The sequence below is a fragment of the Schistocerca americana genome, chromosome 10 (assembly GCF_021461395.2).
Source record: "Schistocerca americana isolate TAMUIC-IGC-003095 chromosome 10, iqSchAmer2.1, whole genome shotgun sequence".
NCBI classification, from domain to species: domain Eukaryota; kingdom Metazoa; phylum Arthropoda; class Insecta; order Orthoptera; family Acrididae; genus Schistocerca; species Schistocerca americana.
The window spans coordinates 166,964,569-166,980,033 of NC_060128.1; the positions used below are offsets into that span (position 1 = coordinate 166,964,569).

The 15,465-nt window shown below is 45.1% G+C and overlaps 1 protein-coding gene across 1 annotated transcript in view; it reads right to left on the reverse strand.

Annotated features, from left to right (window-relative positions):
* The window catches only part of LOC124552336 (synaptic vesicle glycoprotein 2A-like), a 117,898-nt gene that overhangs the window by 45,504 nt on the left and 56,929 nt on the right, over nucleotides 1–15,465 (reverse strand). The window lies entirely within an intron of this gene.

Genomic DNA, 15,465 nt, shown 5'->3' on the forward strand with positions numbered 1-15,465 from the left:
GATGTTAAGTCCCATAGTGCTCGGAGCCATTTGAACCATTTTGAACACGAATGTCTATACCACCTTCTTTGGCGCTTCAGTGTAGTATATCACCAAACTGGTCCACAGATCTGGAGAAAATGCTCACAACTATAGAGGACTCTATACTCCTCAAAGGCATTTGTAATGCTGCCATTGCGATAAAATTGGCACATAACATATTAAACTCTGAAGAAGATTAAGAAAATAATATTTTTGAAAATCGATTTTTTGGACCCAAACGCATTACATGCTCCCTCAATGAAATGCACCACGCGTTTCAGTGGGTTTCCACCCATATTCCAGTGGCGGCCCGTCATTAGCTACCGCTAGAATCTGCCTCTCTCATGTGAGAACGTCGATTCTGGAAGCTGCCGCGTCATCCCACAAAACGCTTGCCCCGCCACTGCCGCGTGCCGCATTCTAGTGAGATCCGGCCTTAAAGCATAGCGATGTTTACAATGAAGGAGGTCAGGGGCAGCTCGTAAGCACACATTACCTCTTATCTCACAGATAGCACGGTTGCGGACCCATGCCCGCTGGAACTTTTGAGCTATTACCGGATACTTCCATCCTTCTCACTTTCCGCTATTAATTATGTAACCCTCCGTAAGAGACATGTGACAATGAACAAAAAGATGCGCAGCCACACACCTACGCGAGCTGAGTACTTGCAGAGACCGTAATGACGTCGGCAGCAAGACACTGGCGAGAGTCAACACCGAGCGCGGAGGATCACGTAAACCATCAAGCGGCTGTCTCCCGTTGACAGACAGCCCCATAGCGTGGCTGCTCTACGTCTCCATAATTCATGAGTCGAAATCATTTATTTAATTTAATTTATTTCTCTACTTAACCTGGTAAGGCTTGTGTCATCCGGCTCCCTCCCACATCTAACGAGGTATTCTACATGTAAATTTAAATAAAAATCAGTTGCCGTATGTACGGAAGATCATTACCTGAGAACGGCTTTGACTGGTTTGGTTTTTCTTTGTGTTCATTAGTGTCAGGACGAGTTTTGTATGAAAGAAAATTTCTGGAAATAAACACTGGAAAGGTGGGAATTAACATTAATTGCAACATGTATAAAATATCATCAGTTAAGAATGTCTCAACGAATTTGACTGTGTTTTGTCTTTGTTGTATTTGTAATTATCAGGACAAGGTTCGTGCGAAAGAAAATTATTGGAAAATTCACCGGAATAATCAGAGATTAAAATCAGTTGTGAAAGAACATCATCTGAGAACGGCTTAAACGATTTGGTTGTTTTCTTCATATATTAATTTTTTTTTATGTTCGTAACTGTGGGTGGTAATGGCACTTTGGATGTGAAAAAGGCAACAAAAAAATTTAAATTAAATTTGACATTTCTGCTGTTACATGTGATAACAAAAAAACTCAGTCTGACAGATTATATTTATATACTGTTGTACCAAAAAGAATCATCCGATTTGGCGCGCCCATATTTCTGAAACTGATAAACATCTACAATGAATTTGGATTTTTGATGAATGGGAAACTCAAAAACGTTTTCATAGGTGTTCAATATGCCCCCCAATGTCTCAATTCATTCACTGTTGATTGTAACACAGTCTTATTAACCCCCACAAGAAATAATCACATACAGTCAGATCCGGTGACCTTGGAGGCCAGTAATGTAAGGCTGAATCATTTGGTCCTGTGCGACCGATATATCATTCAGTAATCCTTTGATTTAAAAATTCCCGCACTTCCAGATGCCAGTGTGGAAGTGCCCCATCCTGTTGGTAAATGAAGTCATTCGAATCAGTCTCCAACTGTGGGAAAAGGAAGTACTCAAGCATATCGAGATATGTGCTTCCTGTAACAGTTTTGACCACATATCTTTTCCCGTGAATCTGCACTTAACACATTAAATTTTGGAGAGTCCTTCTCATGTTGTTCAATTTCATGTCGTTCTTCTGTACCCATATTCTCACAGTATGACGGTTCACCTTTCCATTTAAATGGAATGTTGCCGCGTCGCTAAACAAAAAGTGTGGAAGGAAACTGTCATCTTCCACGTTGCCAAGAACGAAATTACGGAACCCCACATGTTTGTCAGACTTTGCGGTTGCTGAATTTTGTATTATTTCGTGTGTAAACGTCAACGCAACACACGCTAAACGGACATCGGAGACATGTTGAGCTGTCGAGCTGCACCGCGAACGGATTTCTGCGGACTCCTTGTGAAACTATGGCCGATGCAGTCGACGTCTGTGTCAGACACTCGGGAAAGGTCCGGCGATTTGTCTTCACACAAGCAACCTGTCTCTCGGAACTGTTCATGCCATCGCCTAATTCTCTGTGCTGTAGGAAGAGCCACACCATACCCAGTACGAAAGTTACGCTAAACAGTTATTACTGAAATGCACTGCGCAAAATGTGGAACACAAAACGCTTTCTGTTGTCCCGACACCATTTTCACTAGAACTGAAGTGGGTGCACACTGATGCTACCTAGTGAAAACCGCGTAAAACTCGAGAGTTTGCTCTTTCCAACAATACTTTGTTCACTCACATATCTCAAATAAAATAATTGTTTTTTTTTTTTAAATCGTATCATTATTTTTGATACACCCTGTATAACACGTAAGGTGAACATTAATAAAACCGACAAATTGCAGAGACGGACTCCTGAATGGAAATGGTGGAAAAGAGCTCGTATGAACATGTGTCAGCAAATGGACATGCGTGCTATAACAACAAGGCGTCCTAGAACACAATACAGAGCTGCATCGCATCTACGTGACAACAGATGTTTAACATGGCCTCCCTGTATGGACATGCTGTGGGGCCTGCACATCAGGAACTGGTTCCGCATACACAACGCTGTCCATAAGCCCCCAGAGGTAAAAATCTAGGCTGTTTAAATCCGATGATCTAGCGGGCCACCCTAAGGGCCTTCGCGTTCTATCCAACATTCAGGGAAGACGTCCTGCAGGCGAACTGTAAAGCTGAAGTGCGGCGGTGCTCCGTCATCCAGAAACCACAACCTGTCGTATTGTCAAAGGAACATTCTCAAGCAGTCCAGGCAGAGTAATCTACAGGAGGTACAGGTACGGTCCTCCGTCGAGGCGTTGTGTAATAACAACTTGACCAAGTATGTGGTCGCCAAGAACCCTGCCCACACACTGACGCTGAACCGATGTGGATGAGACGTCTCAACCACTGACCGAGGGCTGTCTGTATCCCACAGATGACGATTATGCACAGTGATCATGCCAATTCTCGTGAAGCTTGTGTGGTGTCACCGCCAGACACTACACTTGCTACGTGGTAGCCTTTAAATCGGCCGCGGTCCGGTAGTATACGTCGCCACTATCAGTGATTGCAGACCGAGCGCCGCCACACGGCAGGTCTAGAGAGACGTCCTAGCACTCGCCCCAGTTGTACAGCCGACTGTGCTAGCGATGGTTCACTGTATACATACGCTCTCATTTGCAGAGACGGCAGTTTAGCATAGCCTTCAGCTACGTCATTTGCTACGACCTAGCAAGGCGCGATATTTAGTTACTATGTCTTCTGAACAGATAATATTGTGACTCATGTGCCATCAAAAGCGACGTTCATCATTAATGGATTAAAGTTAAGTATGAAACTAATTACGTCCGCTTTCTGAATTTCTTTGTCATGTTCCAGACCTCACGTCAGTATAGTCCTTCCCTCCTCACGTCAGCCCGCGCGAGCTAAAACGCGTGCATTTCGGTTTCCTCTAGTAACACGGTGTTGGCGCTTCAGCCAGCACAACAGGTTGCTTCATCGATGAAGAGGACTGATGACATATCTCATAAATGTGATGATCTGGTGCAAGAAACATCGACATAATCTTTCCCATGGGGGGAATCCTCGCACTCTTTGCAGGTGACAGGGATAGTAGCGATTGTCATCCAAGATACACATAATCGTACTTTAACCTACAACGTGTTAGAGGGCTACTTCCCTGTACTAGGGTTCATCTCAATATTCTGTAGAACCTGGGCCTCCAAATCTGGTGTATGCACGGTGTGCTGCCTCCCTGCACGTTCGTCTGTCTGAAAGGACCTGTGATCACACAAATGCCCAAAAAGGGTTTGGAATGTTGTGTGATGTGGTTGGTGTCTGTGAATGTACTTGTTTAGGTACAGCCGCGCTATCTCTCGACCTTTTCCATCTGCTTGGTCTTTCACAAACACCATATGCGCAGACGGCCGGAGTGGCCGAGCGGTTGTAGGCGCTTCAGTCTGGAACCGCGCGACCGCTACGGCCGCAGGTTCGAATCCTGCCTCGGGCGTGGATGTGTGTTGTCCTTAGGTTAGTTAGGTTTAAGTAGTTCTAAGTTCTAGGGTACTGATGACCTCAGCTGTTAAGTCCCATAGTGCTCAAAGCCATTTGAACCAATCCTTGACCGATTTGACGCTCTAATGAACGTTTGGAAGGACAAAGACTATATACAGGGTGAGTCATAAATGAGGAAATCTACGTCGAGGACCGCATGCTGCTATGCGTAACACGTGACGCACCGTTGTTAATTTCGTTCTCTTCGGTGTACTGTGTACGTAAAACAAAAACACCTGTTAACCATTGAACGAGATACCATGAGCCTCACGATCACGACATGTCGTTTACCCATAGATACAACACATGACACACCAATGAGCTGATGTGTATCTGCCAGCGTTTGAAAGGTACGAGAAAGAACCAACCCCATCGTAATGTATGTGAAATTGTATCAGAACTTGTGAATCACACGTTGCCAGCAGTAACTGAGTGTACAGTCCCATGTTAGGGATGTGTGTGCTGTGAGCGGAAAGATTGGTCAACGGCGGCGTGCATGACGTGTTTACAACACCTCTGCGCTGCTCACCCTGCCCGATACTCGCCGTGTCGACAGCTGCTAACGGCCGCTTCGCAGTGTTACTACAGTACCATGGCAAGCTTTACAAACGAGGAATACGCCGACATCCACTTCACCTTCGGGCCTGCAGATGGAAGAGCTGACGTTGCAAGGCAAATGTATCACGAGAGGTTTCCTAGCCGGCGCCTTCCATCCGCAAAAACGTTTTACTCTGTGGACAGGCGTTTGAGGAAGTGTAGCGCCTCCAGGATTTAGTGGTCGTGGCCGACCACCGACGTACAGTACGGATGACGAAGATAAAGTGTTGCGGAGGACCGAACAATAAGCACCAGGTCTCTCGCCACTGCGGTAGGAATGTCACAATCTAGTGTTATGCGAGTACTCCATAGAAACCATTACCATCCCTTTCGCATGCAGAAGGTACAGGCATTATTGCCAGAAGACTACCAGAGGCGGCTTTATCCTACGGCGTCAGACCCACGACCAGCATTTTTTATGTAAAATACTGTTCACCGACGAAGCCTATTTCATGAAGGAGGGTATAGTGAATTCGCATAATTGGCGCGAGTGAGCGGAAGAACTCCCCCCCCCCCCCCCCCCCCAAAAAAAAATGTGTGTGAAATCTTATGGGACTTAACTGCTAAGGTCATCAGTCCCTAAGTTTACACACTACTTAACCTAAATTATCCTAAGGACAAACACACCCGCAGCTCGTGGTCGTGCGGTAGCGTTACGCTTCCCGCGCCCAGGTTTCCGGGTTCGATTCCCGGCGGGGTCAGGGAATTTCTCTGCCTCGTGATGACTGGGTGTTTTGTGATGTCCTTAGGTTAGTTAGGTTTAAGTAGTTCTAAGTTCTAGGGGACTGATGACCATAGTGCTCAGAGCCATTTGAACCATTTGTCAAAGACATACACCCATACCCGAGGGAGGACTCGAACCTCCACCGGGACCGAAGAAAACCCCCCAGTGATACGAGGATACCAACAACGATGCGGTGTCAATATCTGGTGTGGTTGATACGGAGCGCGCCGCTATCCTGTGATGATGTTTAGAGTGCGCGCTATAATCGATTATAGCTCGCTGTCCTGGTGCGGGTGGCGCTCCGGTGCTGATTTGCTATGACGTCGCTGGCGTGTGTTTGCGGTGGTCGGCGGAAAGCGAGAGGGCAGTCGGTTTCCGGGGATTGCACGGAACGTGAAGTTCGCTCTGCCTGACCTGCTAGTGACTAGCGCTAAGGTTGTTGTGCCTCGCAATATGAGCAGAGTGGTCTGGGGCGGAGGCGACTCGCCGCTGTGCTGGCCATGCGATGGTGATTAATTGGAGTCGGCGTAGTTGTTCTGCCTGCCTGTCTCATGTGGAGGTGCGGTGGGGTCCTATGATACTCTGGCCCGGAGACAACTAGTTGCTGAATTTTGGAGTCGTCTGCCAGGTTAGGGTGTGGGCTCCGTTGGCTCGTCAGATTTTCCCATGGAAGCTCCAGCAGCGGTTTTCATTCTGATGTGGGACGCGTTGTTGGAAGTTTTTGCTGTGTGTGTGTGGCACGTTACGATATTTGCAGGTACTAATTTATTTGCTCAAGTGGAGTATCTTTTGGTTATACCGCTGAGTGGGTCGTTGCCCACCCGGTCTGCTCAGCGTTATCTTTGGTGGTGCCTGTTTGTTCCTTTTTGAAGGAATTCACGTACGTGGTTCCTGTTACCTGCCCGGAGTTGCTTTCATGTATGGTATATATGGCATTTGATGTGTTAGGTAAAGCCTGCCTAAGAAAGGCGTTTTTGGACAGTATAGGCATAGTGAATTACTGCTGCTTGGTATATGTGGTCCTCTGGGACCTGAACAACACGATCTCGTCAATTTGGTTTGTGTAACAGCATTTAGTGGTATGTTCTGTATTTTTATCTCACTGTGTTATTATTAACTTGGTGGAATAGACGCGTTTGGTGTCGTTAAGGCACTTCTAAGACTGTGGTTTGACTATTCGTGTGCGCTTGGCTTTTATTGTTTTGTTTTAAGAAGCGAGAATTGTTTATTAAGATTGGTGTGTGTTGGCTTCCGGCACTTGTTAAGAGCGCCCGAGTTAACTACGCCGTGGTTTTCATGTGCTGTCGGGATGTTATATTGTTATTTGATTTTTGAATTTTATTTTGTGTTGATATTATCTGTCGTGCGTATGTGATGGGCAGTTGTGTGAGGCATGTCGGGGAGCTCTCTGCGGTTTATTTCGGAGACCGTTTCTAGTGGGAAGGCTCCGAAGTATTGAGAGCTCGCTAGTCTGTGATTGCGTTGGGAGTTGCCCTTGCCCTTTGGTTGTATCAAATTATTATTTTGTTATTATATTTATTGACTGTTGCGTTTCTTTGATTTTATGGTGCCAAGTGCCATTATCTTTCTCAAAGTTTTTTTATATAAATGATTTTAAATTGTAATGCCAAGTTAACTTATTATTGGATCTTGGTCTGTGGAGTAATATCTTTTAAATCACCATTGTAATTTGTTCTTGCAGAAGAAATTTCTCTTATTTTATGGTGCCAAGTTGCCGTTATTATTATTTTTTAAGTTTATTACTTCTCTTAATGTATTCCGATTTTATGGTGCCAAGTGTCATTATCATTCTTAAAGGTTTTTGTAAATGATCTTAAGTTGTATTCCCAAGTTAACTTATTATTGGATTTTGTCTCTTGATTAAACTCTAAAAGCGTTATTGTAAAAAGGTTCTTGATTTATGGTGGCAAGCCGCCGTTATTGTTTTTAAAGTTCATTCGTTTAACCATTTGTTAAGTTCTGTAAGTTATATGAATTTGTTGTTATTTAAAAGAGTTTAGTATTGGCAATTTAATAAATTGTGTACAGAGTGTGCTGTTTGGATATTACTGGGTGGAAATCCTTGGATAGTTGTCCTATAAGAACACACATTCCAGTGGTATTATTGATCACCATCTCATAGGGCCACATGTGCTGCCACAAAGGCTTACAGGAGAGTGGTATCTGCGTTTCCTGGATGCTACACTACCGGAGTTGTTGGGAGACGTTAGTTTGGCCTGTTGTATGTACCTATGGTACGTGCACGATGGTGCCCCCGCTCACTTCAGCGGCACAGTGCGATGCCACCTGGAGAATGCCTTCCCTTCGAAATGGATCGGTCGTGGAGGCCCTGTAGCATGGCCAGCAAGATCGCCAGACCTAAATCCACTGATTTCTTTTATGGGGCCATCTGAAATGTGTGATTTATGAAGGAGAAGTTGTCGATGTCAACACCCTTCAGCGCAGAATACAACATGCCTGTGATATTACGCAAAGAGATATAGACATGTTGGATCGCGTTCAGCAATCCTTCCAGCGAACAGTTCAACTTTGCTTCACACATCGTGTCCGTCATTTCGAACAGTACTTATAAACCGGCACTGCAGCTTCTGGTCATGTGTTTCTATGTTAGTTACGATTTGTACAGCTGTATTGTATTCGTTTGTATTAACTGCCACATACCTGTGTAGTTGTATTTTGTATTGTGCATTTATGTACTAGTTTCTTAAAACTAAGTCTGGGACACAAAAAGCAAATTATAATACATGCATGTAAGTAGTGCAGCCCCTCCCCACGTTCCTTTCCCTATGTCAACTAGCCACCATACATAATACCGGGCCGGCCGAAGTGGCCGTGCGGTTAAAGGCGCTGCAGTCTGGAACCGCAAGACCAACTACGGTCGCAGGTTCGAATCCTGCCTCGGGCATGGATGTTTGTGATGTCCTTAGGTTACTTAGGTTTAAGTAGTTCTAAGTTCTAGAGGACTAATGACCTCAGCAGTTGAGTCCCATAGTGCTCAGAGCCATTTGAACCATAATACCGGCCAGCGTGACCGGTACGAGATAGATGTGGGCACTGTCATTCCTCGCAGGGTCGCGCAGACAGTCGCTTGCCGCCGCATGCCTCGCCTTCTCGTGGGCGGCTAGACTACCTGCAACACTCGCATGTTGTGCCGTGTTGCCGATCTGTCCCCTTGGCCGATGTCGGCGCACAGTAACACCCAGTAGTCCACTTCATAGTTCCAGATTTTTACCATTCAATTGCATTGTCATTTATTCACATATGAACATTCGGAAAACGAATTTATGTTTGTAGCTCAGTGTGTGACAATTTTCACGACGTATTTTTCCTCATTTATGACTCACCCTGTATATTTGTAATATACACTACTGGCCATTAAAATTGCTACACCAACAAAAAATGCAGATAATAAACGGGTATTCACTGGACAAATATATTACACTAGAACTGACATGTTATTACATTCTCACGCAATTTGGGTGCATAGATCCTGAGAAATCAGTACCCAGAACAACCACCTCTGACCGTAATAACGGCCTTGATACGCCTGGGCATTGAGTCAAACAGAGCTTGGATGGCGTGTACAGGTACAGCTGCGCATGCAGCTTCAACACGATACCACAGTTCATCAAGAGTAGTGACTGGCGTATTGTGGCGAGTGAGTTGCTCGGCCACCATTGACCAGACGTTTTCAGTTGGTGAGAGATCTGGAAAATGTGCTGGCCAGGGCAGCAGTCGAACATTTTCTGTATCCAGAAAGGCCCGTACAGGACCTGCAACATGCGGTCGTGCATTATCCTTCTGAAACGTAGGGTTTCGCAGGGATCGAATGAAGGGTAGAGCCACGGGTCGTAACACATCTGAAATGTAACGTCCACTGATGACCACAGAAGTTAAGTCCCATAGTGCTCAGAGCCATTTGAACTTTTTTGCACACTGAGGAGCCGATGAAGTAGACACAGTGTAATATAGTCACGTAACTTGTCTGACCATGACCACCGTAACTGGACTTATGAAGCCCTGACATTGTAATACAGGCGAATGTAGCAGCTGTATTGCAGACGCATTTGCGCCTAAATCTAACTGCCTGGGGTTTTCATTACTCGTGCAGTATTCAGTTCGTCACAAAACTCGGGATGCGGTGGAACAAGTGTTGGCACGTATGACACATACGTAAACTCGTGCAAAACGACAAGACCGCTTTTCACCTAAATTGTAAGGTTCTACAGAAAGACAAACTTAAATTGCAAGTATCAGAGCAACTTTTAAAAGTTTTACAAAAATATTGAATGATAAACGTTTGATTTAGTACAAAATCAGTTTGTTTTGGAACCACCTAAAATGCTTCCAGGGTTCTCAAACTGTCCACAGTAACAATGTATTATAAGGCAGCAGCACACTTTGTCCGAATAAGGTAAGGTAAGGACTGCACTGGCAAGTCACATTTCAGGGCAGTCAGAACCCCTTAATAGCACCACACGAAACGCCAAAATAACTGCACGTATGAGGCTGGCTATCTGTGTGAACTATGAAAACCGAACTTCTTTAGTATTCGTTTGTACACTCTAAGAAAAAAAAAGACGCACCACAAAAGGATTATCCGAATGTCACGATAATCGGTAGATGTGACGTTCATGTACAGACAAACAAATGATGACAATTTCAGGAAAATTGGATGATTTATTCACTAGAAAGAGCTTCACCAACCGCGGAATTCAATAATGCGTTGACCCAGGTCTACCCTTATGGAAGCAGTTATCCGGCTTGGCACTGATTGATAGAGTTGTCGGACAACGTTCTGAACGAATATCATGCCAAGTTCTGTCCAACTGGCGCGTTAGACCGTCAAAATACCGAGCCGGTTGGAGGGCCCTGCTGTTAATGCTCCAAACGTTCTCAAGTGCGGAGAGATCCGGCGACATTGCGGGCCAAGGTACGGTTTGGGAAGCACTAAGACAAGCAGTAGAAACTTTTGCCGTGTGATGGCCGTGTTTTATCTTGCTGAAATGTAGGCCGAGGACAGCTTGCCTCGAAGGGCAACAAAAACGGGGCGTAGAATATCGTTGACATTCCACTGTGGTGTAAAGGATCTTGCTGTAAAATGAAACTACACCCCAGAACATCACTCCAAGATATCGGGTCATACGGCGGCCAATGGTCAGGTTGGTATCCCACCGCTGTCTGTGGCTTTCCCAGACATTCGCTGCTCATCAGGGCTCAGTCCGAAACGGGGCTCGTCACTGAAGTCAAATCTACTCCAGTCAATAAGATTCCAGGACCAAGACGCGTCTGGATACGCTCCAGACAGCGGTTGGACACCAACCTAAATGTCGCCTGCCATACAGCCCGACAACCATAAGTGATGGTCTAGAGTGTCATTTCATTTCATAGCAGGACCCCTTTGGTTGTTGTCCACAACACCCTTTACAGCAAAGCGGTACGTCGACGATGTTCTACGCACCGTGTTGTTGCCCTCTATGGCAAGCCAAAAAAAAGAAAAAATGGTTCAAATGGCTCTGAGCACTACGGGACTTAACTTCTGAGGTCATCAGTCCCCTAGAACTTAGAACTACTTAAACCTAACTAACTTAAGGACATCACACACACCCATGCCCGAGGCAGAATTCGAACCTGCGACCGTAGCGGTCGCGAGGTTTCCAGACTGTAGCGCCTAGAACCGCTCGGCCACCCAGGCCGGCAATGGCAAGCCATCCTGGGCTTATATTTCAACAGATAATATCCGCCCACACACAGCGAGAATTTCTACTGCTTATCTTCGTGCTTGTCAAACCTCACCTTGGCCAGCAAGGTCGCCAGATCTTCCCTCAGCTGAGAACGCTTAGAGCATTATGCCCAGGGCCCTCCAATCACTGAGATTTTAACGATCTATCGCGTCACTTGGACAGAATCTGGCACGATATCTGTCAGAAGGTCATTTAACAACTCTATAACGCGACAACTGGGCAGAAGTTGGCATGATACCCTCAGGAGGATATCCAATAACTATCAATCAATGCAGAATCAAATAACTGCCTGTAATCATTTGCTGGTTGGTACGTGTACATCACGTCTATCGATTTCGGTCCCATTCGTGTACTTCCTTCGTGGTGCGTCATTCTTTTCTTTTTGTCTTAGAGTGTAGCATTTACGGCAGAATCAGATTTGTATGATAAAGAAGTGACAAACAGAAGCATAGATACTGGTCAGGTGTCATCTCTCACTTGCTGAATACATCGAATGTTTTTGGCGCATCGAAAGTGACAGTTCAGTGTGGAATATGGGGTTCTCGTATTGTTGGGCCCTTCTTCATTTGGGGTACACTAACTGTTATCAGCATTTGTTAGAGGAAGATGTGCTTCCATCGCTGCTGTTTGGAGAGGGATCATGTCCTACTTTCAGCGCGTTGGCATCTCGTCTCACAACGGACCAGTTTTACAGCTGTGCCCAGATATCGACTTTCCTCACAGATGGGTAGGACGCATAGGTCCCGTAGGGCGACCGCCACGTTCCCCACATTTAAGCCCACCAGAGTTCTATCTATGAAGGTGGGGACAAGGGGAGGGAATGTGAAAGCAGTTATTTGCACGGTTCAGATCTCAGGGATCAGATTGTTCACACTTGTTCATGCGTTGCGGTACATGTTCTGGTTAAAGCCCATGCGGAATGGATGAAATGGGTAACAACGACGTTACAACGTACTGGATAACACATCGGGTACATCCTGTAGGCTTTGCGTGTTACCACCAGTATCTGCCTTGTTCTTTATACAATACGGCGCAATTCGAGAATGACTAAAGCTATCCTAAAGCAAAAAGAACCATCGTTTTTCTTGTGTAATTGTCTACGTTTTAGTTGTCACATGCCCCCTTTCTATTTGCATCCAACATGGCGGCTTCCACAGTGGCCCTCATTTTCGTAACATAGTCTTGCAAACTTCTTCAGGACTCCATCTCGTACTATTTGAGTTTAAATTTTTTTGTCCATTTGTTTCTGTTGTAGAAAGATAGTTCCTCGACTTCTGACCACCCTGTAGGGGAACTCGGGGCAGAACGGGCTAGCGGGGCATAATGGGAAATTGCTCTTTTCTAGACTGGACAGTGTTGCAACCTGTGGTATGGGTCTGTAACTATTTCTTCGAATGGACGGGAAGTGAGGGCAGCCATTCTGATTTAGTTCGAAGTGCGAGATCTAAGTGAATTGTTCAAATGGCTCTGAGCACTATGGGACTTAACTTCTAAGGTCATCAATCCTCTAGAACTTAGAACTACTTAAACCTAACTAACCTAAGGACATCACACACATCCACGCCCGAGGCAGGATTCGAACCTCCGACCGTAGCGGTCGCGCGGTTCCAGACTGTAGCGCCTAGAACCGCTCGGCCACTCCGGCCGGCAGTGAATTGCTGTCCGTCACGTTACCGCTTGCGCTGTTCTAACGTTTGGTGAATTTCAACGCCAGGTAAGCTGTTAATTGTTAATTGTATACCCTAAAATGACACATTCCCTTAAAGTGCATATCATTTGTTATACGTTAGTTATTTAATGCGTTTAAATACGTCAGTTATTACACTCCATAAAAGTTGTTAACCTCAGAAGTGCTCTTGGGGCGGAACGGGACGGGGCAGAATGGGATAGTGTCCCGTTCTGCCCCGTCATATTTTGATGCAAGTAGAAAGCAAACCCAGCCTGGATGTTCATGGATGCCAGACTCTCCCAACCAGCTATGTTCGCCGAACAACTCAGCTTTCCAGATATCGCCCGAGGCTGTCATTCTAATCCCACTAATCTGTCAAAATACTCGGCGGACTACAAGACGAAAAGGAAAAACCGTCGTATTAACAGATTTTCCTTATAAGAAGGAACTGCAGAATGCTGTCGCACGCAAAGTAGGCCTACAGAAAGGAGGAGGGCGCACAGATATGAACAATGTCAGGACAGAGACGTCAGGTGTAATGCAACTTAAGGCAAAAATATCAAACTGTACACCCAAAAAAAACCAAAACAGACGACATCAAATACCCTAAGAAAAATAAAAGGAAGAAGATGATGGGCAAGAGAGAATCAGATAGAGAGGATGCTGAGTGTCTCTACTGTTGGGGCTTCCACTCCGTTTCTAATGAGGGCTGGGTCGCATGCCAGAGTGGGCACACAATTCATGTGCTGGCATAGACAGTGAAGATGAAGAGGAAATACTGATTTGTGACTGTTGTTGAAAGGGCTAGTAGTTAGTGATTTGGTGGCTATTAAGCATTGTACATTTTTCATAATGACATTAAAATATTTTCTTATTTTGAAGAATGACATTTTAATTGTTTAAATTACACATTCCTTAGTCTGAGTTGCCTGTTATACAACATTTTGTCATAGTTTAATACGATATTCGTAATTCAAATTCAACGTTTATGCAATAATTTAACAAAAAAATACCCTACATCTACATCTACATGACTACTCTGCAATTCACATTTAAGTGCTTGGCAGAGGGTTCATCGAACCACAATCATACTATATCTCTACCATTCCACTCCTGAACAGCGCGCGGGAAAAACGAACACCTAAACCTTTTTGTTTGAGCTCTGATTTCTCTTATTTTATTTTGATGATCATTCCTACCTATGTAGGTTGGGCTCAACAAAATATTTTCGCATTTGGAAGAGAAAGTTGGTGACTGAAATTTCGTAAATAGATCTCGCCGCGACGAAAAACGTCTTTGCTCTAATGACTTCCATCCCAATTCGCGTATCATATCTGCCACACTCTCTCCCCTATTACGTGATAATACAAAACGAGCTGCGCTTTTTTGCACCCTTTCGATGTCCTCCGTCAATCCCACCTGGTAAGGATCCCACACCGCGCAGCAATATTCTAACAGAGGACGAACGAGTGTAGTGTAAGCTGTCTCTTTAGTGGACTTGTTGCATATTCTAAGTGTCCTGCCAATGAAACGCAACCTTTGGCTCGCCTTCCCCACAATATTATCCATGTGGTCTTTCCAACTGAGGTTGTTCGTAATTTTTACACCCAGGTACTTAGTTGAATTGACAGCCTTGACAATTGTACTATTTATCGAGTAATCGAATTCCAACGGATTTCTTTTGGAACTCATGTGGATCACCTCACACTTTACGTTATTTAGCGTCAACTGCCACCTGCCACACCATACAGCAATCTTTTCTAAATCGCTTTGCAACTGATACTGGTCTTCGGATGACCTTACTAGACGGTAAATTACAGCATCATCTGCGAACAACCTAAGAGAACTGCTCAGATTGTCACCCAGGTCATTTATATAGATCAGGAACAGCAGAGGTCCCAGGACGCTTCCCTGGGGAACACCTGATATCGCTTCAGTTTTACTCGATGATTTGCCGTCTATTACTACGAACTGCGACCATCCTGACAGGAAATCACGAATCCAGTCGCACAACTGAGACGATACCCCATAGGCCCGCAGCTTGATTAGAAGTCGCTTGTGAGGAACGGTGTCAAAAGCTTTCCGGAAATCTAGAAATACGGAATCAACTTGAGATCCCCTGTCGATAGCGGCCATTACTTCGTGCGAATAAAGAGCTAGCTGCGTTGCAGAAGAACGATGTTTTCTGAAACCATGCTGATTACGTATCCATAGATCGTTCCTTTCGAGGTGATTCATAATGTTTGAATACGGTATATGCTCCAAAACCCTACTGCAAACCGACGTCAATGATATAGGTCTGTAGTTCGATGGATTAGTCCTACTACCCTTCTTAAACACTGGTGCGACCTGCGCAA